Here is a 25,377-nt window from a genome sequence, read left to right as displayed (position 1 = left end):
AGCTGACCTGCTGTGTGTAGGTGACAGCCCAGTCAGGTGTGGAAAAGGATTTGAAGGTACAAACTACCCTAATTTGAACCAGAAGTCCCTGGGATTTTGTTATAGGAGGTTATTACAGAGAGGCTCCCTCTGATAAATTGCCTCTGATTAATTTCTGCACAAATTCTCAGATAAGTCTGTGCAAGAGGAATCATACCAGAAGTTGCTATCTCAGGGGTTAATCTGGAAGATTTGCATTTAAATTCATACTCTACTGTAATCCAAATTAGCTTCTCTGTGTAGGTCGGTCTTCACATCTGTCAAGATGCTGGAATTTCCTTTTCTAGTTATTCTTAACTCCAAAAATCTATTAGTAAGCATAGTTATTTGTTCCCCCCACCATCCTAGGAAACTTGAAATTGTCACTAAATAGCAATTCCTGCTTTTAATACAGATGACATGGCACCCAAGGTTTTGAATAAATTATACTGACTGTTAAATTAACTAGAAGTCAGTGGCAGCATTGTAATGAACTGTTACTGGATCATTTACAGTCAGGGAGCAACCATATAGTATTTACATGCATATGCTGGTCTACTGACATGGAAATTGGTCTGACACACTTGACCCATGTTAGCTGTGGAAATTCTACACTGGAGCCAATTGCTACACTTCCCAAATGCCACAGCAAACCTGCTCTAATCCGGGAATCTCATTCCATAATGTAAACTTCCATGTACTTTGGAGCACAAACCCAGAATGTATCATGCTCTGTTAAAATATTTAAGTTGCTCTTCAATTGATGTCTTCACTGCATTCCAGCTGCAGGAGAGAGGAATTTGGAGATGGTTTACTTGAGCCAAATTTTGCATTGTTTAATTGACCAAAATATTCAAAGGGCAATATGGTTCAATATATTTTCTCTTTTTCAGTTAATTTAAAGTGAAGAGATAGAGAACTTCTGCTGTCATGTTAAAATTTCATAAATTTCCTTCCCAGATCTCCAAAACATGTATTCTTCCATGGGACTTAGAAGAGAGATCTGTGAGCAAGAGAATGTTTAAGATTGACACTGATCTTGTTTTGGAACACTGCTGGGAGTCTATGGGTTTCAAGGAAACACTTGAGGACAGCAGCACATACTCATAGCTTTCTCCCACCTGCCCTCCCACTCCTTGACAAATACCTAAATCTGTCGTACTGAGTGCATTTTACTCCTCATCTGTAAATGCTTTTAGGCAGAAAACCATGGATGTTTTTTACCAAACCCTGAAGACTGGGGTTGGATTTTGGGTTCACTAAATGTCCCCTTAAAAAAATTTAGAGAAAACAAAACAATCACTAAACCATCTGCATTAAGCACTGTTAATAGGTCAGAAAAGAACTGGGAGTAACAGGGCCTAAAAAATTTTATACAAATTATTTATTTATAAAAATAACCACAGAAAATATTGCAATGATGCTTCTTACAAACCACTGTTTTGAGAATATAATTCCTGTGAATTACTATGGATTAAAAATCTGCTTTATAATTATTTTGGGCATGTTTAAAACCACACCTCCTCCCTCTGTTCTATTTTCTACTGACAGATAAGCAGCAAAATGACTATATTTTGAAGTCATTCTTTTACTGATATGAAAATAATATTTTACATTACTGTGTCTTGTTCCTTATCCCTGAAGATCTCAAAGCACATTAGATACCATATTGTATCTGTAGCAAGTGGTTTGCTTCCTACTGACAAATATCCACTTGTGAAGCAAATGCAGCAGCACATCACAGTTCATTTGAGGGGTCTATTCTGGGGCCCAAGGGGGAATTTCTTTTGGTAGGAAAGGCAGAATTTCTTACGCAACTGAATTTGAGCATGAACTTGAGGATACAAGAGGGGCAAGGGTCTCATCCCCATCCTCTTTTTGTCTATAATGAAGAATCTCACTAATATGATATTTGATACGTAGATGAAGTTAGCTATGCTGATTATTTGATGCAGAAGTTGGAAGGTGTTGCTTTTTTTGATTTTTAAGAACTAAAATGTGAACTCTTCCTTTACTTCTGCTAAAGTAGGCACAGGGTAGAAGAGTGTTAAACCTGGTAGTTCATCCAGTTTCTGCTAATCAGCAGGAACCTGGGAACAGCACATATGCACTGTCTGTCTTAATTAAAAGACAGCTGATTAAAATGGTTTAGATAAAATCCCCTATGTCAGGACATGTATTCCAGTACGGAATACAGCTCAACCAGTTCAACAGCTGGAATACAGCTCAACCAGCTGTTGAGTGTGTACAGCACATCAAAGCGGTAAGGAGAGAGCATGTTTTAAAATCCAGGTAGAATGATGTCAGCACAGTTCTGTATTGGGCTCAGTAGTACTCCTGAAAGATTTGGGTGTTGAATCAATCATATATAATGAGTGGAGATCTGGTGTGAACTTAGGCTCCTCTGAGTGATTGGCAGGGAGACTCTGAGCTGAAATAGTCTTGCTCTTGTGGAACAGAGCAAAACTAAATGGAAGGCCTTAGATTGTGTGAATGGGAGGGCTGAAAATTCCCAGGAAGCAATTTGTTTGTCTTCAGAAAGAGTACATGCTAGGTATGGTTTCTGGCTCTATTTGTATTGATTATGTAATAGCAGGTTGTACCATCTGTTTGGCAGTGGTCTATCATGCTGCTTGCTTCTGTCATATATTTCTATTGCTAAACTTACCTTTGGGTTTCAGTTTAGGTTTGAGGTAATGGATGTTTCAAGAGAAAAATGAGCCCTGATCTTCCGGTCTTTCTTATATTTTCTTGAAGTGTCTTTCTTCTATTTGATGGGTGGACAGCAGCATTTCTAACAGATGTTTTTCACAGGCTATTGCATAATTATTTTTCAAGTGGCTTCTAAAAGCAGATGTTTCCATGTCTTTGATCTTTCTCCTCCTGACACTTTAACACAAACAGCAGATTCCACTGCTGCTGTCCTTTAGGTCCAGTGAAAGAAAATACCATAACAGTGATGTTGATTTTTTTTCAGCCTATTTGGCAATAATAAACATGTACAGGCACAATTCTTCTCCCATTCTCCCTTGTCACTAGCATTGCTTACAGATACTATCTCAGCCTTTCTCTTTTAGAAATGTTGCCTTTCTCCATGACCTTTGTCCATAATTTAGTATTTGATCTTTATTTTCTTCTCCAGCTTTGTTTCTGGTAACATCCTGAGCATGCAACTCTGAATCTTTTACTCTCTGGAGCTTCGGTGTATAATTTTTTCCTCATGCCAAGGTAAATCACAACATCACTGTTGCATCTCCATCACTGTGAAGACCTTTTGACATGATATTTTTTTTCCAAATAACCTCATTTTATTTTTCTCTCTTGTGAGTAGCTATTCCACAAATGGACTTTTCCATTGTTTGCAGAAATAACCCTGCTTTCTTGTAAACCATTTTGTAAGAGGACTTCCTGATTTGACTACTTGTTCCTCAAGGACTAAGGGTATGCAAATAAGAATGAAATAAAGGGCAGGCCCAGACAAGTTTCATCCAGCCATAATTTATAATTACAAAAGATGAACTCTAGCTGTTGGTCTAAAATTATGATAAATGATTGAATCAAGAAAACAAAAGCTTTCTAGCAAATCTACTCTGTATTTTAATTTAGACCTGATAGATTTTGCCTCCAGCATGTAGAACATCATCTGATGATGTCACATTTCAGCTACCTGACAGACATTCTATTATTATTCTGGCTTATTTACTAATTAGTGTGGGTGTAGTAACAAGGATTCTGTTTTCATCTGGTCTTCCTAGCACTGACTGAAGCCTTTTGAGCCATTCAGCTGGTTGTCAGCCTGCCTTCCTCTCCACTTATTTAACTCATATTCATTTTCTGTAAGAATGGTATCAGAGATATTGTCAAAAGCCGTTCCAAAGTCAAAATAAATTACATCCACTGCTTGTCCACTAGACTAATCTTATCATAGAAGAGGTAATTTCATCTTCCTAAATCCATACTGACAAGGGTCTGTCACTTTTTTGTCCTGAGTGAGTTTGGAAATGGCTTTCAAGATTGGCTTCAACACCTTCCCATGGACCAAGGTGAGGCTGACTGTCCAAAATCTCATTCTTGCTCTTCTTGAATACAAGAATCAGATTTTTTTCCCACATAGAAATCTGTTCTGAGCACCCTAAGTGTTCATAGGTAATTGAGAATTGTCTCACAATGACGTTGGCTGACACAAATGTATGCATTTTATAAAGTCCCATGAACTCATGGGTGCCAAATTTGGTTAACTGTTTCCTGATATTAATTACCCTTGGTGGAAGAGTAATCCTTGGTCTAGACTTTCCCATTGGTGTCTAGGGCCTGGGATTCATCAAGGTAAACCTACTAAAGACTGAGGTAAAGAGGGCATTGAATATAAAATCATAGAATCAAGAGAACCATAGAAGAACACATGTTGAGGGAGACATTGTAAGAACATATATGGTCTAAACTTCTGCAGAAAAGGGAATGTGGAGGAGATTATCTAGCACCCTTTTCACTTGTATCTTGAAAAGCTCCAGTGATGGGGACTCCACCGTTTAGTAGGTTGTTCCAGTGAATGATTGTTCTTATGAAAATGAAAAGTGAAAAAGGTCTTTCCTATATCAAGATGAGTGAGTTGGCCTTTTTCATGTACCCTGTATCTTTCAGCAGCTGGCCCACTTTCCCTTCGGTTTTCGTTTTGCTGCCACCGTACTTGTAGAGGCTTTTCTTGTTCCCTTTCCCATCCTTCAGCTGCTGGTGGGCTTTGGCTTTCCTAATCCAATCTCTGTGTGATTAAACACTGCCTTTGTATTTTTCCTAGGTTCACCTGCCTCTCTTTCTACATCCTGTATACTTTCTCTTTGTGTATGAATTTTTTCAGGACCACCCTTTTCATCCATTCAGGCTTCCTGCCACCTTTGCTTGAGTTCCTGCATGTGGGGACAGACAGTTTTGGAGCATAGAGGAGGTAATCTTTGAAAATTAACCCTCTCTCCCAGACCCCTCTTTGTTCCACAGGATTCTTCCTGAACTAGTTCTTCATCAGGCCAAATCTGCTCTTTTGAAGTCTAATGTTGTGATTCTGCTTCTGGCCTGATTCTCTCTCCTCAGGATCCTGAATTCCACCATCTCATGGTCACTGCAATCAAGTTACCCAGCCTTCAGGGCTCTGACCACTTCTTCTGTATTTACTCCTTCTGTTTGTGCCACCAGGAGGACAACTTGAGTGAATGACAGGACTTTACTGATCCCAGGAATCTTCAAGCCTTCTCTTTCCCAATGAAAATTTGAAGCCGTGAAATCTTGTTTTTTCTCTGCTTTTTCTTTTTCTTCTTTCCTGGGTTGGTGATTATCTTAGTGTTTTAATCTTCTGGCGAGGTTAGTGATCACTTCGCCAACAAAAACAATTTTTATCAGTTTTATTATGACATAAAAGTTTGATGAAGAATGAATTTGCATTTGACTTTTCATATTGTTGTTCTTTTCCCTGAACTATTTATCCTGTATCTAATTGTTTTTCCTGCTGTGTGATAAGTCCTGATGACCACAAAAGGGTGGAACATGACAGAAAATGTAACAAATGAAGATGCTCTTTGTTTCAATTTTTCTGTTCTCCAGGTATCTATTGAACTATCTACTCATTAAGATGTTTTACTTTATCTGGTCTTTCTCATCTGTTTTTTCAGGCTCAAATTTCTTTTTAAAGTGCTGCTAGGCATTCTTAAGCCAAAAAAAAGAGACATGTTTACTTCAGCAAGTAGAGATATAAATGTAGTCTTGCAAAAGGAACCAACTGGTCAGCCTTGTAAAACCATGGGAAACTTTCTTGCAGATTACAGAAAATGAAAGAAGAAAGTTTGCTAATTGTAGTATATTTGTTAACTATGTAGAACAGTCTAACCATAATTCCAGCTGTACAGAAAAAAAAAAATAAGGGGGGGGGAAGCTAGTGGCTGCTGTACTGTAGTATTTCCTTCTTTTCCAAAGCATAATCCAACTTTTTCTTGAATTAATGAACACAAGTCACTTTAACTGCTGGCTGCAAAATTTTGGCAGTTTGTTTGATATTCCATCCAATCTTTGTATAAAAAAAATCATCTGAATTGTTTATAGGTTTGTCCTTCTGTCCAGAGTTTATTCCATAATCTCTTTTTTTTTGAAAACAACTGTACTTACGGGATGCTATTAAGTAGTTTGGGCCTTGCATTGAAAGGTTGTGGTTAGTGGGCAGGAGATTCATGGAAGTTGGAATCATTAGACACATGTTTATCAACAGTTGAAAGAGAATAAAATGAATGAGGCAATTCCACCTAAATATTCTCATGTAGTGTTCTTATTATGCAGTATGAAAATTATTTTGTTTTCACAGTTAACTCTTTTTTGTTTTTTGAAATTCTTGGAAATATAGAGTTACAGAGAAATAAATGAGTTCTTAATTACTCTCTCCACATTGAATATAGGATGGAAAGGGAGCTAACTATGAGATTAGGTTGGTGATTATTATGACTATTTCTGCTGATTCTTTTTCCACTTTCAATGTGGGTATTATGTTGCCAAGGTGGGTAGGAATCTTTGGACTCTCATAATTGCACATTCATGGAATTTAGTAGTAAACTGGTATCAAGAATGTATGCAAGGGTGTAAGCAACCCTTTGATTTGCTTAAGAGTATACTTAGATTAATCTTGGCTTTGTATTTGATTGAGAGGAAAGACAGTAGATGGAGGGCATTGCCATTTTTGAATCTGACCTGGCTCTGGCTGAAGTCAGTGATGCCTCACTGTGCAAAAAAACCCTCTGAACTGTGTTTGAAGATTTTTTTTTTTTTTGCCATCTAAAAGCATTGATGCTTAAAGACTGGATGTGGCATAGTCAGTTAGTGCCATGGTTTAGTTGATTAGGTGTTAATAGGTTTTAGGCTGGACTTGATGAACTCCGAGGTCTTTTCCAAATGAATTGATTCTGTGATTCTGTGGCATTATTTGGTGTCTGGGATAAATAGCTCTGTGGAATAGGTTTAATTAGTTCAGATGCCACATTGCACTGATATTTCTGCACAGTGCAATAGTTTTTGGGAAGGAAAGATATGAAATAAATTTTTTTAGTCATCAGAGAATCCAAACAGGGCATTTATTCCTCATAGCCATAAGACTAAATCTGTATGTAAATGATCCAGCTTTGTTCCTAGGCAATAAATAACACATGCTGCTAAAAATAACCAGCCATTTCCACCAATTGTTTAAAAAGGGGAGAAAGGTTTTATTGAAGGGGCAATTAAAATTCCGAAATAAGACACTTAAAAACTCTGGAAATTGCAAAATGAACCTTCATGCTTCTCTGTGTATTTTCACGAAGTTGCAGGTTTTAACTGCATGGTATTTAACTAACTCAGTGGTTTCAGATTGTCTGGAATTCATTTAACACCTTTAGAGATTTTTAAAGAAAGTGAGGTTCAGAATAATTATAATTGATAACTCACTGAAGATAGGTGAGAAAAAGGAAAAAGGTGGTGACTAGCTTTGGAAAGGAGGAGAAAGAAATGTTAGAAAGAACAGACTGATCAATATAAATAGAATTTCCCTCCAAATTCTGGAGAAATTACAAACAACCTAAATTTAAACACATAGAATACACAGACAACAGCACCCAATGTATGAAGAGCAGTCAGTAACAAATTACACTAGTTGTCTGTGTCAAGACAATCCACAACAGAGCAGCAGACTCTGGATGCAGAAGAATTAGCAAGTCTATACAGATTTTAGTAAGATCTTTTGATATTGCTTTATATAACATTCTAATGAGAATAAAGGCAAATATTCTCAATTAACCTGCTGTGGAGTGGGTGCAAAAGAGGCTTACTAAGTGCATCTAAATACTATTTTTAGTAGTTTTTTAATGTATTGACTGAGTATCTGTTGAGGCCTCCCAGTATTCAACGCTTTAAGAAGTGTCCTTTATGATGGTATTGAAAAGGCTTATAAAGTTTGCAGTTGACACTAACTGTATATGCACTAAAGAAAATATTTAGATTTCAAAAATACGTTTAGAAATGAAGTTCAGAGATTGTTTGACAGACAAGTAGAAGTTATTGCACTTAGCCAGGAGTAATCAATTGTGTAAATGCAGAATGGACAACCCAAGTAGAAACTGTAGAAAATCACTAAAGTAACAGTGGGTTTGTCAGTTGACAAGATGACTTTAAGGAGAGATTTGAAAGTGTTTGGGTTGATTAACCTAAAGAAGAAAGACCTAAGGGAGGACATAGTGGGAGAAGAACTAGTAGCATCAACTGTGACAAGGAAGGTTCTGATTAGCAGTAAGGAAAACAGTTCTAATGGCAAAGGAGGTGAAATGCTGGAACAGATTGCTTACTGTTAGCTTGGGGCATCCATCAACAGATGAGACAAACATCTGTTAGGAATGACATGGTTATAACTGATCCTGCTGTACTGTGGGCTGGGGGGAAATGGTTAACCTCTGGAGTGATTCTGTGTTTCTGTTTGTGACAGTTTCCTGCAGAATTCTTATTAAAAACAAGAGTTGCAAGTGGAGCACTTGTGATTCCTGCCTTCTGCACACTATTTTTACAGCAATGTATCTGCAGTACTGAAGGAATCTCCTTGAGTAGAAAGTGGCAGTACACTTTATTTAGCAGGTAAGCATTTTACTAAATTCACTCAATTGTCATTCATATTGTGTGGTGTGGGTTTGGCCCAAAATTCATCAAGAGGCAGAATGGGTTAACAGAAAGGGCAGGCAACCAGTCTTCCTTGCTTTGCCACTGACTCTTTTTGTAATCCAGTTTAAATCCCTTGGGCTCCCTTTGGATTCTTTCCCATGTTTGGTTTTTTTTTTTTCCCCCTGTATTTTTTCCCCCTACATGATTCAAGGTCTTTCTTGATGCAAGCACTGGTAAAAAGGGATTATGCCACTGTGGGTGTTTATGTAGCACCTGGTATTACAGTGCTTGAACTTAATTGACTATTCAGTGTGCTACTGTAACACAAGTAATAAGCCACAATAATAGGCACTGAAGACCACAAGTCTTCCTGTTGACTCCAGTGGAAGTAATTGAATCAGGCCTTAAATGAATGAAGAGGGGATCTTAAAAGGATATTATTGGTCAGTAGTCTCTCCAAATGTCTTCACGTCCTTGTGCCATCCTATTCTCCCGTTCCCATTTCCTTGTGTGAGCTGTCATCTTTCTCTGATTTGATGTGTCCCTGCTGTAGCATTTTGAAATACAGAATGCATGAAATATGCCTTTCATATGAGCATGAATTCTAGTTTTGTTCAGACATGTCTGTGGTCAAAATTTGATATTTTCTGTCTAGTCTTATAGTTCAGAAGCCACTCTTTCAACTTATCTAGGAAAGCATATTTTCCTAGAGAACTGGCTAGTACATGAGGTATATACGGAATGGAATATTTTAAAAATCATGGGTAACTCATACAAAAATGCAGGGCTAATAGCACAAGTCATAGCATGCTACATTTCAGTATCTATTTTAATCTATTTTTTACTTTTCCTGTCATTTAAAGCAAGTATTTCTTTAAGTTTTACATAATGTACTTTTTCACTGGGAAAAAAAAATCAGAGTCTAGCTAATGGTGAGACAGCTTAAAAATAATTGTAACTAGGAACTGGGCCATGATTAAAATTGTTCAGCTGTTCGTTTTATTGTTTGTTCCCAAAACCTTAAATGCACTCTCTGAGAACAATAACAACAGTTAGCATGTAACTCCGTATGGGCCAATTCATGCAGTCCTCTCTCAGCCCTTTCTTCCTGCAGAAAAACTCCTGTTTAGGGGACTTTGTAAGGAATTCAGGGCTGGAACTATCTCTTCTAGCTATTTTGTAATTATAACCTGGAAACTACCACGGAGAAAGGAGATAAAAACAGAAAGAAGAAACAAAATGAAATCTACCTTACCAGCATAATTGGATTTGGGGGAGTCAATAGAACAGAACAGGCTGTGATAGCCCCTTTGAGTAATATCTGCATCTTTGTCAGCCTCTGTGATATTTGTGTGTGGGATATTTACTATTGGGTTTACTACAAGAGGGATGAGTCTCTGCAATGGGGGTTATAGTGATAGGAACTGCAAAGAAAAATAGAAAAGAGATGATGGACACTTGCTACAGTAAAACAAACTGGTTTCATAAGTAAGAAATCATATTTGCTGTTGTTTGACCTTAGCTGAGTTGTGGAAGCTAGCAGCTTCTTCAGGCAGTGGCTGGTTGACCTTTTTGGTTGCTTGATTTGGCCTCTTTGAGTCTACAGAACTAGGCACTTTTGATGTTAAAAATGGATTTTTCTCCTATACATCTTCGGAAATCTTGTTCTGTGTTTCCACTTGCAGAACAAATTTTTAAGACTGATGGTGACATGCAGGGAATTGTAACCTGTTGTGGCTGAGCTCAGAAGTGATAAGCCACATTTAGGGTGGGATTTTCAAAACTCCATTACTGTTCAGCAGCTTCTGGAAGATACAGTCTTGCAGGCACTTGTGAAAGTTGCACCCAAAGTGCCAATTTATAGCCAGATAGAGTATATACAAAGATTATATAGTTCACAATGCTTTTCCACTATAAAAACTCTTATGACATTAATATTTTGATTTCACTGAATTTCAGCTGGATTACCAAGTGTGTATGGGATGCACAGTTGGGTCCTTTTATTACACAATTTAGGAAGAGCTACTGTAAGCATAATTTGAACCTTTTCTCTCAGGAGAAGTATTGAAACCTCATTCACGTTTTAGGATGAGTAAGGATATGGTGTCACTCACAGCAGGAACCTCATTTAGAGCCCATTGATGTCAATGGAAACACTTCCCTTTGCCTCAGTGGGCTGTGGACCAGGAATATGCAAGAGTAAGTGAGCTAAGTATTCTGCTGACTGTATCGTACAGTATATGCTGTACAGTTTTACTAAAATAAACACATTTACTTAGCCAAAATACTTAATGTTTAATTTAAAAAACATAATATAAAAAGAAGGGATTTTGCTTTACTGATGTTTTAAGCTTTAATTTAATGTAACATAGTGAAAAAGACACCAAATATTCTAGTTTTGTTTCATTAGAACCAGATGGTCCATGAAAGACTTTTGGCTAAACTAGAGTTGGGAAAGCTTATAAACTCTGACTAGTCTGAAAATGTGCTCAAAATTGCTATATCGGATGATATGCCCAGTTTTATAATGTGAAATTCTTTGGCTGTTTTACTAACACCCTGGTAAGGTGCTGTACAATTTAGGCAATTACAAGAAACTCTTTTGGATGCTACTGTCATTATTGTTCTGCTTTGGAATTGGAAAAACAACAAAATTGCTCTAATGCAAGTGAAGTATCTGAGAAAACATCACAGTGATGTTGTTAGTGAAGAACTAATGAGGAAAAAGAATTGTTATTTTTGACTTTTTTTTTTTTTTATATGATGAGGCAAATTTGTTTGTCTCAAAAAATTAAAACCCCCAAACAAAATGCCCCGACCCAAAATCTCATGAACTTCATCCTGAAAGAATGATAAATCTTTTCTCTTTACCCTAACAACACTGCTGTTATGGTAAATATACATCTCCAGCTGACAGTGATTATCCAGAATATTAATGCCAGAATGAGTTATTAAAGTTATAATGACCATACATGCAATTTGAATTTACTTCAGTGTTGTTTTCACAGCAGTACTGTGGCAGTCCTTCTGTGTCCTGGAAGATATCTTGTATGCTTTGATGAGTGGAAGGCAGAGGCAGTTTTGATGAGGTAGACAGGTAAGAATTGAAAAAAAATTCCTCAGGAGAAATACAGGTAACCTGAAATGTATTTCCTCTTGCTAATAGAAATTGAGAGAAAAATAAATGCCCATAATAGGTCACTAGGGTTCAACTACATTTAAGGTCAAAGGTAACTTTTATGGCATTCTGCCCTGACTTATATAACAGATTGCTGATTGCAATTGAATCAGAGCATATCAAGGGTCTTGATTACATTATACAATAGTTTCATACCTTGGGCATTAGGAATGGATTTTCAAAACTTTTTTTCCTGTGATTTCCTACTAATCCTTCTCAGGTGAGAACTTCTTGCCTCGGCTGTGTTAGTGGCTTCATTGTTCCTAATTAAGCTGTTTTCATGCAGGAGGCAAACAGGATCAGGTTCTCTGGGCAGGTATGTCATAGTTTCAGTACTGAAACATGGTCTTGCTCTAAGTTTTGCAAATACAAATCAAACTGGTTTCAATAAGGCTACTCACCGTATAAAGGCTGGGATGGAAAGTCCTTTCAAGAAGTCAAATTATCTTTAAAAGAAAACAAATTTTGCAACCATAGTAATATGAGGGCTACATTAGGTAACACAAATGTTTGATTCAGCAGCATTGTATCTCTGAAGAAGTCAAAGTTATAATTGTTCTATGACATTTAGTTTCTTTTTAACTTCTTACCCAAATCCCTGGTAGCTCTGCTAGCCTGATTTTTTTCCCCAGGTAGCTGCATATATATACATATACATGTATATGTAGGCGTGTGTGCAAACACATATTTTTATGTGATAAGGGTTGTGAATTTATATCACTGATTTGCACAAGAAAGTCAGGTGGGTATATATAGCCCAGCAAATATTGACAAGTCCTTTAGTCTTCTGTAGTTTCACAGTCGGGTGCTGGCTTAGGATTTTCTTTGCTTTTAATCTGTCTGGACTTAGGACATGCCTTTTGCTTTGAACATTACGGTCTGGTGAATCAGGCATCCCTGACTTTATACATCATAATTTACAATTTTCATCTATTAGGGAGTTTAAATGAAAAGTTTTATTGCCTCTACATGCTCAACCAGACCCTTTCAGAATTAAAGATAATTAAAAAAACCTTAATGATCATTAAAAGGCATGACTTGCACAATTCTCTGTACAAAATCATAGAATTGTTTTGGCTTTGCCTTATTAGGCATTAGCACTTATTTGGAAGATAACTTGTATCTTAGTGAGGTTTTTGAAAAACTACTCTGTCTGTCAAGTTTGTCAGGGAACTTGAAGCAAGAAAAACATAATGTGACTTTGGATTACTATTTCTCAAGAGTGTCTATGTCATAAAACCCAAGACATTTATTTGCATAATTTGGCCTTAGGATACAGGGAGGAGTGGGGAATAGGCAGAGGAAAATGTACTGAAGGAGTAGTAGAGATTTTGATCAGAGAGACTGTCAGAAACTTGTGAATTTGCACAGAGCTGTGTGTCTTAAAAAAATTAAGTGGAAAGAATCTTGACTCAGATGTCTATAACCATTTCTTAATCTGTGACCTACAATCTGTCCTTTCAGAAAAAACAGACTCTTCAAAGCTCACATTGTAAAATCACTGTGGAAATCAGAGCTCAGGCAAAGATTTAACTTTGGAGCAAGCAATGAGTTTATATTAAAAGATATTTTATATTTTATCAGTGGACCTAATTGTTGGTCCATTGAATGAATTATGTATCCAGACAAGTCCCGCAAAAAATTAAATCCTTCCCTTTAGAACTAATGTGTGTCTTTGCATTGTGCCCCAAATATCTAGCACCACTGGTGCCAGAATAGGGACCCAGTGGAGGTCCTGACTTGTACTTTCCTCCCTGACTTCTGCTCTTGCTTTAGAGAGGAATGAAGGAAATTTTAGAGGAGTCAAAACATCTCTTCTCCCAGAATATCAATTCAGTGCTGCAGGTCTTCATGGTTCCAACATAAAACCAGCCACTGCTCAACCAATTTTAATCTTAAGTGTTCTCCCTGGACCATGTGCTGAAAAGTGGCCCATACACTGAAAAGTGGTCCATGCACATGGAGCAGGTCTTGGACGTCTGTCAGCCACTACCTGCTGTGAAGGGATTGACCTATACAAGGAAACTCAGGTGCTGTAGAATGCCAAACACTCATTAGTCTTCCTGATAACAACCTTGAGCAAGCACAAATGACTGTATACATTATGCTGAGCAGTGTAATTACTTCTGTTTAAATGGAGATGTCAGAACAGGCATCTTGTGGCTTCAAAGTACTTTGGTTGTAAATAGGAAAGATTATATTAAAAATGTCTTAAAAGACAACTTGTATAGTAGGTAAAGACCATTTCTTCTTCTTCCCCACTCACTTTATAGCTTCCCTCTGCAATGTAAATAAAATTAAACCTGGTGGTCTGGCAGCTTTGACAGTTGTAAGAAATGGTTATTGCCAGAGAGGAGCAAATAACGTAATGATTTACTTGTGGCCCTATTTTTCAAATTTACATTTTGCCCTTAGGTCAAGAGATATTTGAAAGCTGATGCTACATAAACCTGTGCTTTGGTCCTAGAACTAGCAGATAAACACATGGTAAATACTGAAACCTCAAACAGAAAAAGCTGTTTTGAGAGTTTAGGTTGGAGTCTAGGAAGTCAGGAAAAGAGGGAAGCAAATGCAGGCTTTTTAGTGATTGCTTTAAAGTTATTTTACATGTTAGCTCACAGTGAGGTTCTGTAGCCCTGCATATGAGGAAAGAGTATATTGTCATTTCAAAACAAATTAGAGAGCTATCCAATAACCCCTTAAACTGTTTGAATCCATTTAATACCAAGAAGTGAAGAAGCCAGACAAATCCATGGTAGTGTTTTAGACTGGCTGACCTAGTTGAAGGCTGCCTCATAGGTGCTTAAGGCCACACATGAAGTAGTAAATGCAAAACCCTGTGAATGGGCAGCCATGTGGACCCTTACAGCCAAAAGAAAAGTACAATTTATTTGAAAGTTATAACCCAGCATGACCATACTGACCCAGAATTGTCAGGACAATGTGCAGCAGAAATTCTTGTTCTACGTTTCATTAGGAGACAAGGTGACGTCATGCAGTGTGTACTAGGTCTGGTGTTGACTTTGTGCCTGGGGGAAGCTGTTGGAGAAGAGCACAAGGAGGAATTTTTGTGCCACTGCATTTATTTGGCATTAGGAAGCTCAAGTTCAAGTATTCAAGTCATAGCTTCTAAGGGCAGAAGGGAGCACAGTGAGTGCTCCCCGGACCTGTTGTCGCACAAAATTTTGAAGAATCATTGCTGCTTCTGCAATCTGTTATGTAACTCTGTAATAGCTCCTATGCCAATGCATATCCACAGACAGGATGGTTTAACATGAATCAAGCCAACCAGCCAGCCAGATGTTTTGAGGCACATAATGTAATTATTGATATGAAAATCAAAACAAGGTACCATATAAAGGCAGCCACTGTTAGATCATTACAGATGAGACCATCAGTCTTGTTGCTGTAACAAACTCTGTATTCATTATTTTTGCTCGGGATATTTTTTTCTTTGCCTGAATTGGCTGTTCTCTTAATGAATATTGCAAATCATAACCCAAATTATATGCCTTGAGCTGTCTTGATTTTTGATTTGCTGTGAAGGTTTCAGGAACTTGATTTGTGCCATTGCAAAATATTTCCTGATGGAGGAAAGGGGGAGACATGGCATGGAGGGCTGGAGAATTCTGTGTGACCAAGCAGTGAATCAGACCTCTGATTCTGATTACAGAGTAATCTCCATGCTGTGTTTGGACTTTACCCTGGACTCTCCTTCACAGGAGGTAATGCTGATTTTGACAGTGTTTTCATAAAGACTTGAAGTGTTTCAATGAAGAGATTGAAGCTTTTACTGCTAGTGATGTATGTCAGCTCTGTTAGTATCATAAATGGAAAAGTTTGGGGGAAGAAGTGAAAACATCCTGGAATTTTTTTTTAAGATGATATAAAATGGACTTTTTAAACTTACTTTCTTCTCTCCAGGTAATTTTACATTTTGAAAGATTATGGATTAACTTCTGGTTGAGACCACAGCAAAATAGAAGAAAAATCAGAAGAAAACCATGAACCCCAAATGTCTGTTAGAAGCTACTGAGAAATGTTGGTTTTTTTCAGTTGAAAAATTTCTATTTTTCAATTAAATCGTACGCTTTATGCATATTTGACCTTTGTACAAAAAAACCCATAAAGTTTATTGACTGTCACGAGTTGTAATAAAAGTGGAGTTCCAATAAAACAATTATGAAGAATTTTAAAGACAAATTAATTAGCTCAGAATCCAAATTCGTCTGTACCATAACATGCAGCAAGCATGTATGTCCAGTGGCAACTGGGAATAATATGCAGACACCTGTTAACATCTGTTTTTCTGTGTATCATTTACTGTCCAAGCATGACACCCACATTGTCACATTGACCTTAAACTAAAGTCAGTCATGAAATAAGAACAATGAGTCACAGTAATTGCTTGGATCCAGCAAAGGACCAAAAGCTCTTGGAGCTGTTCACCTTCAGGGCACGCTTTATAGCCCAGCTTCTTGAACAGATATCTAGGGAGAATTGGGATGGGTTGGCCTCTATGAGATGGGGAGATGTTGTGCAATAGGATCTTCTTGCTGGCTGGTTCTTTCATGTGGGTGGAGTTTTGTTGTTCTTATTTTTATTGTTATGGATTGTGAGATGGGGAATTGTTTTTCCATTAGCAAAGGCAAAACAACTGCTTTCAGTGTAGAGTGACCTTTTTGATTATGTACATGAACCACAGACAAAAAGAACACAATAAAATACTCCACGGGCAAACATAGTGAGCTTGACTCATCACTTTGTTACTCCAGTTCTGTACCAGATCAGTTCAACTGAACAAAGATGGAACTTTACCACCCATACTATCTGAAGCAAAGGGGTCTCATTCTGCCCCTGACCAGAATGCTGATTTGTAGAGGATGAACACTGCTCATTCTTCGTGAAGAGAGAATTATTATCCATGGGGATCTAGAGTCTGAAGAAAAGCTTGGCCCAGAATACTGAGGTGGAGGATATATATCATGTGGTATGTATATCACATATATAACATGATGTATCCCGACATGGCTGTTTTATGATGAATGTTCTGAACAATTAGACTAAACAAAAAGATCGGTAGAAGTTGCATTTTCTAGTTCACAATGACCTCCACAATATCAGAGAAGGTGTCAGCACTTTGACTGTTTTACAGAAAATACTTGCAACTATGTCAGTTCTAGGAAATAGGCCTTCTAATGGGTAGTGGCTGACATAACACATATGTCACACTTATCCTTGTTAGGATGTTTTGAGGCTTTCCTTTGAGTAGCTCCCTACCACAGAAATAAATCATCTCCTCATAGAGAGCAGATGAACAACAACATGCGAAAAGAGGATTTATGGCTGTGGCTGCTTTTCTAGCTGCCGTAGGTGCCCAGCACTGCAGTTCCATAGTGCCTCCTAGAGGCTCTGGCTCCGGGTGGGGAGGCTGGGAGCTGCACTATCGCTGGTGTGCTGGGGCAGCTCGCAGTGCCAGTTGTGTGTTTACCAGCGTGTTGGCCGATTTCCTCCGCAGCTGTTGTGACTTGTGAATATTTGATTCGTTTAATGTGATAGAAATGTTCGGTTCTTGGCCTCTTAGCCTCTGTAAGCATGCATGTTAAAATGAGATAGTGCTCTATGGTTTCTGGCTTCCTTTATTCCCTCACTGTGGATAGCTACACCTTCCAGGTGAAAAAAGGAATCCTTGCTTTCCAGGAGATGGCAAGTCTAGGTGAGAAGTATGCAATTCTGTGAAGGACAATCACAGAGCAGCATGTTGATTGGCAATCTTGACTACACTGTAAACACTTTTAATCTTCAGCCAACTTAATGGCTTGCAAAACCCATACAAATATGTTTCAGATAACTGATTCCAGTTGGCTGTACTCCTGAAAACAAAGAAAACTGTACACTGACTATGCAAGCCATGGCTATTCTCACAATCTCTAGATAGATGCTGGTTAGGAACATTTTCACCTGTGTCAACACTGGGTTACTTCCAGTAGTATAGAAAAGAATGTGGAATACAGATTTAATAGAGGATAGAAAAGGATGAGTTTGGACATTTAACCTGTCACTTCTTTTGGCACTTGGGATCCAGATGGTATATTTCTGGCATCTGCAATGTCCAGGCTTTTTTTTCTCTGTATCTTGCCTCATTCAAAGTGGTTAGGACTGATATTATGTGACACTGTTTTGTACAGACCATTAAACATTTCTGAGATGGGTTAAATCATTTCAGTATGCTGCAAGGTTTTCAAATACTTTCAGAGAATGACCCATTTCTGAACAGAAAAGCTTCCTGTTGGACACATCCCTTCTGTTCACAGCTGCTTACATCATTGCTTCCCATCTGTGATCCTGTTGTCCATTTGCAATCACATTGTTTCCCTGTTCAACGGGGAATGCAGGATAGGACTAAAAGCAGAAATATTTAATGTGTCTTCCAGCAGTCTTTACTGTGACAAGAGTTTTGTTCTTTCTGAACAGAGGCTAGTCATTCTGGGTAATGCAACAATTGATTTGGCCAAACTGATGAACTTAACAAGTTAATCACGCTGTTCCTGCTCACGCTTCTATGCTCCTTTCTCCCTGAATATCTTGGCTCCTTGCACCCACTTGTGATTTGAGCTCCTGTGGCAAATCTTGTCTTATTTATAGTTTTTATTATGGTTCTGGTATTAGTATAAGGTGTTTTTTCTTGTCCATCCAGACTCAGAAGAGGCATCTGGACCTTTATCAGGCAATTTAGCAGAAGTGCAAAGCAGAAGCAAAATCAGTGTAACTGGGTAGCTGAAGTGTAATGGGAATTCTGTCAGAACTGATCCTTGATGAGTGGTAGTTGTAGTAATAACAAGGATATAGTACGAGGTAAAGGATCAGAAAATTTGAAATGAATGGGTTTATCTTGGTGTTGCCTTGCTTGTCATCTTCTTGGATCAGGATAAGAAGGGTGCATGTGTGTGCCACTACAAGTTTCTGTTAAGTGGTCTTGAGGCATTATAGCTTGGATTGGATAGGCTTTTGAAAAACATATTATAATTTTTTATTTTTATAACATTTAAATAGAGGCTTGACCTGGAGTAGAAGGAGACAGATGGTGTCTGATGGCAAAGCTTTGACCCTGATGGTGACATGGTATTTGGCAAGAAACCAGTTCTGATAGGTTCATGTGGATGTACCAGACTGTTTTGTTGGGTTGTTTTTAAATTAAATCATCAGTTGTCACTAAGACTGAAGGGAAGACTTGATAAACCTCTGCATTGTCTCAGAAAAAAAATAATTCTATTGATCATATATGCTAACATCCAGTTCTTTGTGCAGGCAGACAGTGTGGCAAAGGGGAAAGAAAAGGGAAAGCAAGACTGTATACTGGGTGAAAATAGAGCCCAAATGCAGATTCTGTTTCATATATATGAGCAAAACTCGAAGGCTGTCAGGAATGTGTAGTGCATCAAAGCTGGCTGTGTGCGAAACCAGACCAGATGGGTTTGTAGCTGAAACAGTTCTATTTCTGAGGTTGTCGAAAATCTGCCCTGACTGAGTGCAACCTACTCCCCAGGGGTGTTCCTCAAGCAGTTCTAGGTCTTGGGGCAATCTCAGGATTCCCCTGAAACAGCTTGTTGCTAAACAATGAAATGCACTTATTTTTCTAAGACAGAATGTTGTTGACATTTCCTTCTTGCAGGAAACTTGGAGGTGCTGTATTCTGACTTCTGTTTAGAATGAAGACTTGTTTGGAAATGTGGGAAGTTCCTCCCTACAGAGCAGAGTTTCCAAGCTTTTATCAGCTGTTGCAGAACAGTGGCACTCTCTGGAAATGGAGACCTTATACCAGATCTGCAAGGTCAAGTCAGAATCATGCCCTAAACTGTGTTGATTTCTAATTTGGAACTAAATGTTGAGCAATAGATTAACTAATAGGAGTCATTCATTCTGCAAAAGTGTGCTTCTTATTCTCAGATAGAAAAAATTTAATCATTTGTATCATTCCCCTTACTCTTGAGGAAGTCTTGAGGTAATAAGAAATTTTGTTTGGGCATTTAAAAAAAATATTTTTTTTTGTTTGAAATTGGATTGAAGATGGCATTGGAATACAAAATTTTTATGCTGAAGTGTGTCTGAGCTTGAGACTGGCAGGTATAAGCTAACACCTGTGAGACACCTGTAGCAGCAGCTAAAGGACAGGTGGATTCCATTCCTTTACTGAGTCTCTTCTGAGGCACTTTTGCTGTGACACTGCAGGTGACATACTCTATCAAGGTCTTCAGACATTGAATTTATTCTTGTTTCTCCAAACTTCACAATGCTGATTTTGGAGAACTGACCATTAAATCATCTGCAGTCAACTGACTGACCCATTGTGTTTTAATTAAATCACTTTCAACAATCCTTATGAACAAATTCCTTTGTAAATTTTCTATTTAGGAAGTGTTGTCTGTATAATTTCAGATATTTCCCTCAGAGATAGTGCAATTAGTTTCTTCTTTATATGTCCAATTGCAGATTTATCTGTGATAAGAATTGTATTACTAGTATCCAGTATCAGTATCTGGCATGCCTTGGATTCCACCATAAATGCTGTTGGCACTATAAAAAAAAAACAAACCCTAAAAAAAACCAACAACAAAAAAAACCCTATAGAGTTAAGAAAGGAAAAAAATATCTCAAACAAGATAATGTACATTTAGTTTATGGTGCAGTCATGCACCTTTAGAAAGAATTATGGGGTCTGTTCTTCTCTCTATGAAACTAAATGATGAGGCATGTCTTGGACTTATTTTTGCTAACAGAATCTGAGCAGGTAAAAGCTCTGTGTTTTAGGGGTAAAATTTTGTGTTTATGAATAATTTTTCTGTGAACTGGTACTTTCCCACAATGAAGCAGCTGGCTGAGAGTACAGTTTTCCCTGAGTTAGATGAGATCGTCAGTATCCAGGAAGATTTTCCCTGGAAGTTTTTCAGCACTGCAGAGATGGAGAGGTCCCTTGGAAGCTCTTCCTGCTGATATATAATTCAGGCTGTTGGGAGCTCTTTGCTATGTGTTTCTGTAACTTCCATAATCTGTAAACCATACTTGTGTGGTCAAAGTATAGCTGAAACGGAAAGGAGCGTTTGTGAGCTTATGACTGGACTAGCTACAGTTTCACAGAAGAAAACCAGCTTTATCTCTCTAATCCTTCTGCTGGCAGGCAGGACATGAAAAATGAATGTAAGACACTGTACCTATTTATTGCTTAATTTTTCTCCATAAATTTTAACCTTGTGGTTAGAAAACCCAACAAAATTCAGTAATTCTCAAATGTAAACAAGTAGAAAAATAATACTCCAGAGTGCAGGAGTTTGTAAGTATCCAAACCCTAAATATGTTAACACAGCTGCGTGTCATGTGATCCAGAGCAGTTGTAACACAAAAATATGTGAAATGTTTGAAAATGTCCAGAATACTGCAAATTTCTGATGATCCTGTAACTGAACAAGAACAAAGCAACAATTAGAAATCCAAATGGAATGAATAAAGAGTTGTGCTGAAAGGACACAAACAGCTCTTTTCCTTAGCTAATATTTGAAAGTTCCAACTAAAGCCCTCCCACAGTAAAGCTGTGTAAGCTAGAGGTCTTGCAATGCTTTCTGAACGTATTACTCTGCCTGTGAGCAATCCAGCTGTGTTTTAAGGCATTCTCATAATCTGTTTGGGTTTTTGGGGAGGTCAGTGTGCCACAGTTCACTGAGATGCAGTTTCTTCAGATGTTGCTGAACAAGGTAGCACAGAAGAAGAAATATTCTGGCTGTGCCAGTGTGGTATTTCAGCTCACTGTTGCTAGTTTCTGAATGTCTTGTCTGTCTTTAAGCAGTGTGTTCTGAATGGAGCTCCACTACTGAAGATGTTTGTGGCTCCTGGGCAATGGCTGGAGTTCTGTGCTCTCCAACTATGCCCTCAGCCATGGCTGGGTTCCTGTGGCAGGTAAAGCAAAGCATTGGTGAGAACACCAGCTGTGTGTGCAGCATTTAGAAGCTAAAATTCATCATTAGTCAAGAAGCTAACCAGTACACTTTGAATGCCTAAAGTGGAGTGGAAAGCACACAGAAAGTCACAGAAACATGGCAGAAAGCAAAAACAATTGCTTAGAGAAGTATTATGGAATTTACTCAGTCATAAGTGTTATCTGCATGCCAGGTCTTCTTTCAAAAACATGATGTTTTTTCCACATAGCTACTGTTTAGTAATAAACCTAATAACCTTCTGCAAATAGCTTTTTGCCCCTGAGCAATAAATGCAGGATTCAGCTATAATGGTAACTGCTGGAGATTAGAAGATAAGCCTCCATGAAAAAGAGAACAAAAGAAATTAAAATGTATTCAGTAACATTTACAAAATAATTTTAATTCCATGCAATTTCCAAAGCTATGTTTCCATGTGTTAATAATGTCAAACAAAAAGTAGCACTACTTTCATATTTCTTTTTTTTTCCTTTTAAATATATTTTCATCTTCTCTCCACTACTTGAGTAAAAGTGTCATTTCTTGGTTTGATCCTGCTCAACATTTCTTAAGAGGCATTTTGTGAAGTAAACTTTTCTACTTAATAAAATTTCTGTTTGTTGTATTTTCAACCTCTGATGCCGAAAGAAAGGCATCACCTCCTAGTTATTTGGTATATTCAAAGAAAATGTTGCCAAAATATATGGTGGTTGGTGTTGGCTTTTAACAGGTTTTAACTGTCTCTTCCTGGAAAAGGCATACTTGGAATTAAATTTCAGCAAGTTCAGGTATATAGTTACAGAATCTTTTCTTAGGATCTGTCTTTTGGGACAGGGTCTGCTTTGATTCATGCCCTTATTCAACAGGTATGAGTGACTAGTATGAGGTGAAAATGTTCGATATTGATTCTCTGTCATATTAGAAATCATTGCTTTTGATAAATGTTTTTAAAATATATTTTTCTACTACTATCACTGCCAAGAATCCTGGGCTGAATCAAAAGGAGTGTGGCCAGCAGGCTGAAGGAAGTGATTGCTCCCCTCTGCTCTTGTGAGACCCCGCCTGGAGCACTGCACACAGTTCTGGCGTCCCCAGTACAAGGAGGACATGGAACTGTTGGAGCAAGTCCAGAGGGGACCTTGAAGTCGATAAGAGGACTGGAGCATTTCCCCTACAAAGATGGAGAAAACTGGGGCTGTTCAGCCTGGAGAAGAGAAGGTGGCGCAGGGAACTCATCCACCTTCCAGTGTCTGAGAGGGTCTGCAGGGAAGCTCTTGATCTAGTACTCTTGAGCAACTTGATCTAGTGGGAGATGTCCCAGCACCTGACAGGGTGGTTTGGGACTAGATGGTGTCTAAGGCCCATTCCAACCCTGCAATGTTCTGTGATTATGGCATCTCTGTAGATGTACAAAACTTACCAAACAGAAGGGCCATTTCTTCACAAGCCTTCATAAATTCAGGTATTTGGTGCTACTTTTTGCTGCTTGTCCAACCAATGCCTTGTGGAAACCGTGCCAAGATGCAGAAAAGAGCATAGATTGTAGAAATGAGTAGGAATGGTGCAAAGTCTCGATTTTCTCCAGAACTTTTCTGTAAATCAGGCAGTTGATCTGAGATGCAGTGCCTTGATACTTCATGTATACAAGCATTTCCAAATATGTGTACTACCATGAGTATATGTGTGATCAACATGATTTATAATATATAATGAGCCTTATCTAGAACAGTATGGTATTATATTTACCAGACTTTTTGCTTTACTAGAGGCAGGATATTCTTGTTTGAAGGACTGTTCTTTCTCAAAAGTGTGTGTATACCTTCTAGGAAAATAAGAGAAAAATTTAGTGTCAAAAAAGGTCACTTCTGGCTTTGAGTGGATATTTAGGATAATTTGATTCTTATCTACCAGAAAATTTAATCTGAGAATACTGGCCGAGGTGGGAAGGAGGTAGGCCTTCTACCTCCTCTCTTGGTGGTTAAGCTGTTCATCTGCAAGAATGGACGCTGTGGTTTAATTCTGCCCTCTGCTCTGGAGATTTAGATCCTGCTGTCCTGTCTCTTGGGACGAGACATGAACAATTAGCAGCAGTGAGGTCAGCTGCAATGTGTTCTCATTTGCTCCTCTTTACACATTCTTGCTTCAGAGGAGCTCTCTGCAGGTCTGATGCCCTCTCTGCCAGGGGCTTGTGCTAGTCAGCTGGCTTTAAGGATGTTCAGTTTGGTGGTGGCCATTTGAGTGCTGCATGCAAAGTGAACCATTTTCAATACAAAGGGTGAGAACCTGCCTCCCGATCCTTCAGTAATGAGTCACGCAAGCAAAATCAGATCTTAGCTCAAACCCATACCCTGTCCAATCAAGACAGGAATTTGAATTTGTGTTCCTAACTCACCATAGGAGTATCTCAGCAATTACTCTTCATATAATTCCAAAATGGAACCAGTCCAATAAGCCACTTCATGCAAACTACTTCAATGATGGTTGGGAGTGAAAGAGCAATAGAGTGAGAATGATTCTTCAGCCTTGTGTTGGTACTCACTTTGGAAGCTGTGGCTTCAATACAGTAGGAAGCATTCTTAGTATAACAAAGAGTGAACTGTATATAAAAACTCAGAGAGAACAATCCCTTTGCAACAATTTTGTAAATCTTGTATTGTATTTCCTTGTCTTTTATGTTTGCATTTCCCAAATGTTTGTATTTTCCAAAAATGCTTCCTCTTGAGACACATGGAACATTTCATGTCAAACGAAGTACAGTGGGCTGGGTGGGGATGGTAGTGGTTTTGGTGTGGAAACCTGGAAAAATTGTGAATTTGGTTCAGTTTGAACAACATTCTTTTCCAAATGTTTGGCTTGGCAGCTGAACTGAAAAACCAGTTATTTGACAGCCCTAAGCCCTCTTTTGCAGTTGGACCCTTGTGTTTTACTAGGAAAATTGTAGCACTAGTCCCTGGAGCTGTTCATGCATGGCACAGAGGCATGAAATGGAAATCCCACTAAAATTTAGGGTTGTCTGAGTTTTTTGTAACTGGGGGAACTCTGAAGTGAGATTAAATGATAGCATCCAGAGTGTGTGCATTACTGGACTCTCCAAGGACACACTGTTGTTTTCAGAGATTCCCTCTGCCACTCCCTTGTCAAAAAGATACCTTTGATCCTTATGGGAAATATTAGGAGGAAAGCGCTTGACTTGAGTGCGTTGTTCACTGGGAACAGAGACATTCCTTTTTTTAACTTGTTCATTCCATGATGTAATGAGAACATTTTAAATGAGGGCAAGCAAATTACAAATTGCAAGCTTTTTCCTAGATGTTGCTTACACCCAACCATGCTCTTAAATACCTCGTAATTAAACATGCAAAAATAGAGACTTAATTTGAACATGTAAATTAATCACATGTTGTAACAATGGAAATTCATAACTGAAAATCCATTAGCAGACAACGCTGTTCCTCATTCTTTTGTTTACATGTTTATACTAATCACGCAACAGGATTTTTGGTGCATGTCACCCTTTGAAAATCAATTCTGTATCAACTTAGGAGATGTGTTCCCATTTCTATT

At 38.2% G+C, this 25,377-nt stretch overlaps 1 long non-coding RNA gene across 6 annotated transcripts in view; it reads left to right on the top strand.

Moving 5' to 3' along the window:
• Positions 1 to 25,133, top strand: part of LOC119701129 — a 91,266-nt gene extending 66,133 nt beyond the window's left edge. For 5 of the 6 annotated variants that reach the window (XR_005257022.1, XR_005257021.1, XR_005257019.1 and 2 more), the window contains 6 exons: positions 8,501 to 8,646; positions 11,679 to 11,767; positions 15,395 to 15,573; positions 15,773 to 15,889; positions 16,624 to 16,838; positions 19,521 to 25,133. This is a non-coding gene — a long non-coding RNA (uncharacterized LOC119701129). The remainder of the gene's footprint in view (positions 1 to 8,500; positions 8,647 to 11,678; positions 11,768 to 15,394; positions 15,574 to 15,772; positions 15,890 to 16,623; positions 16,839 to 19,520) is intronic. The other variant, XR_005257020.1, reaches the window with a different exon arrangement.
• Positions 25,134 to 25,377: the final 244 nt, after the last annotated feature.

Source organism: Motacilla alba, chromosome 5 (assembly GCF_015832195.1).
Source record: "Motacilla alba alba isolate MOTALB_02 chromosome 5, Motacilla_alba_V1.0_pri, whole genome shotgun sequence".
Taxonomy (NCBI): domain Eukaryota; kingdom Metazoa; phylum Chordata; class Aves; order Passeriformes; family Motacillidae; genus Motacilla; species Motacilla alba.
This window is presented reverse-complemented; position numbering and strand designations above follow the sequence as displayed.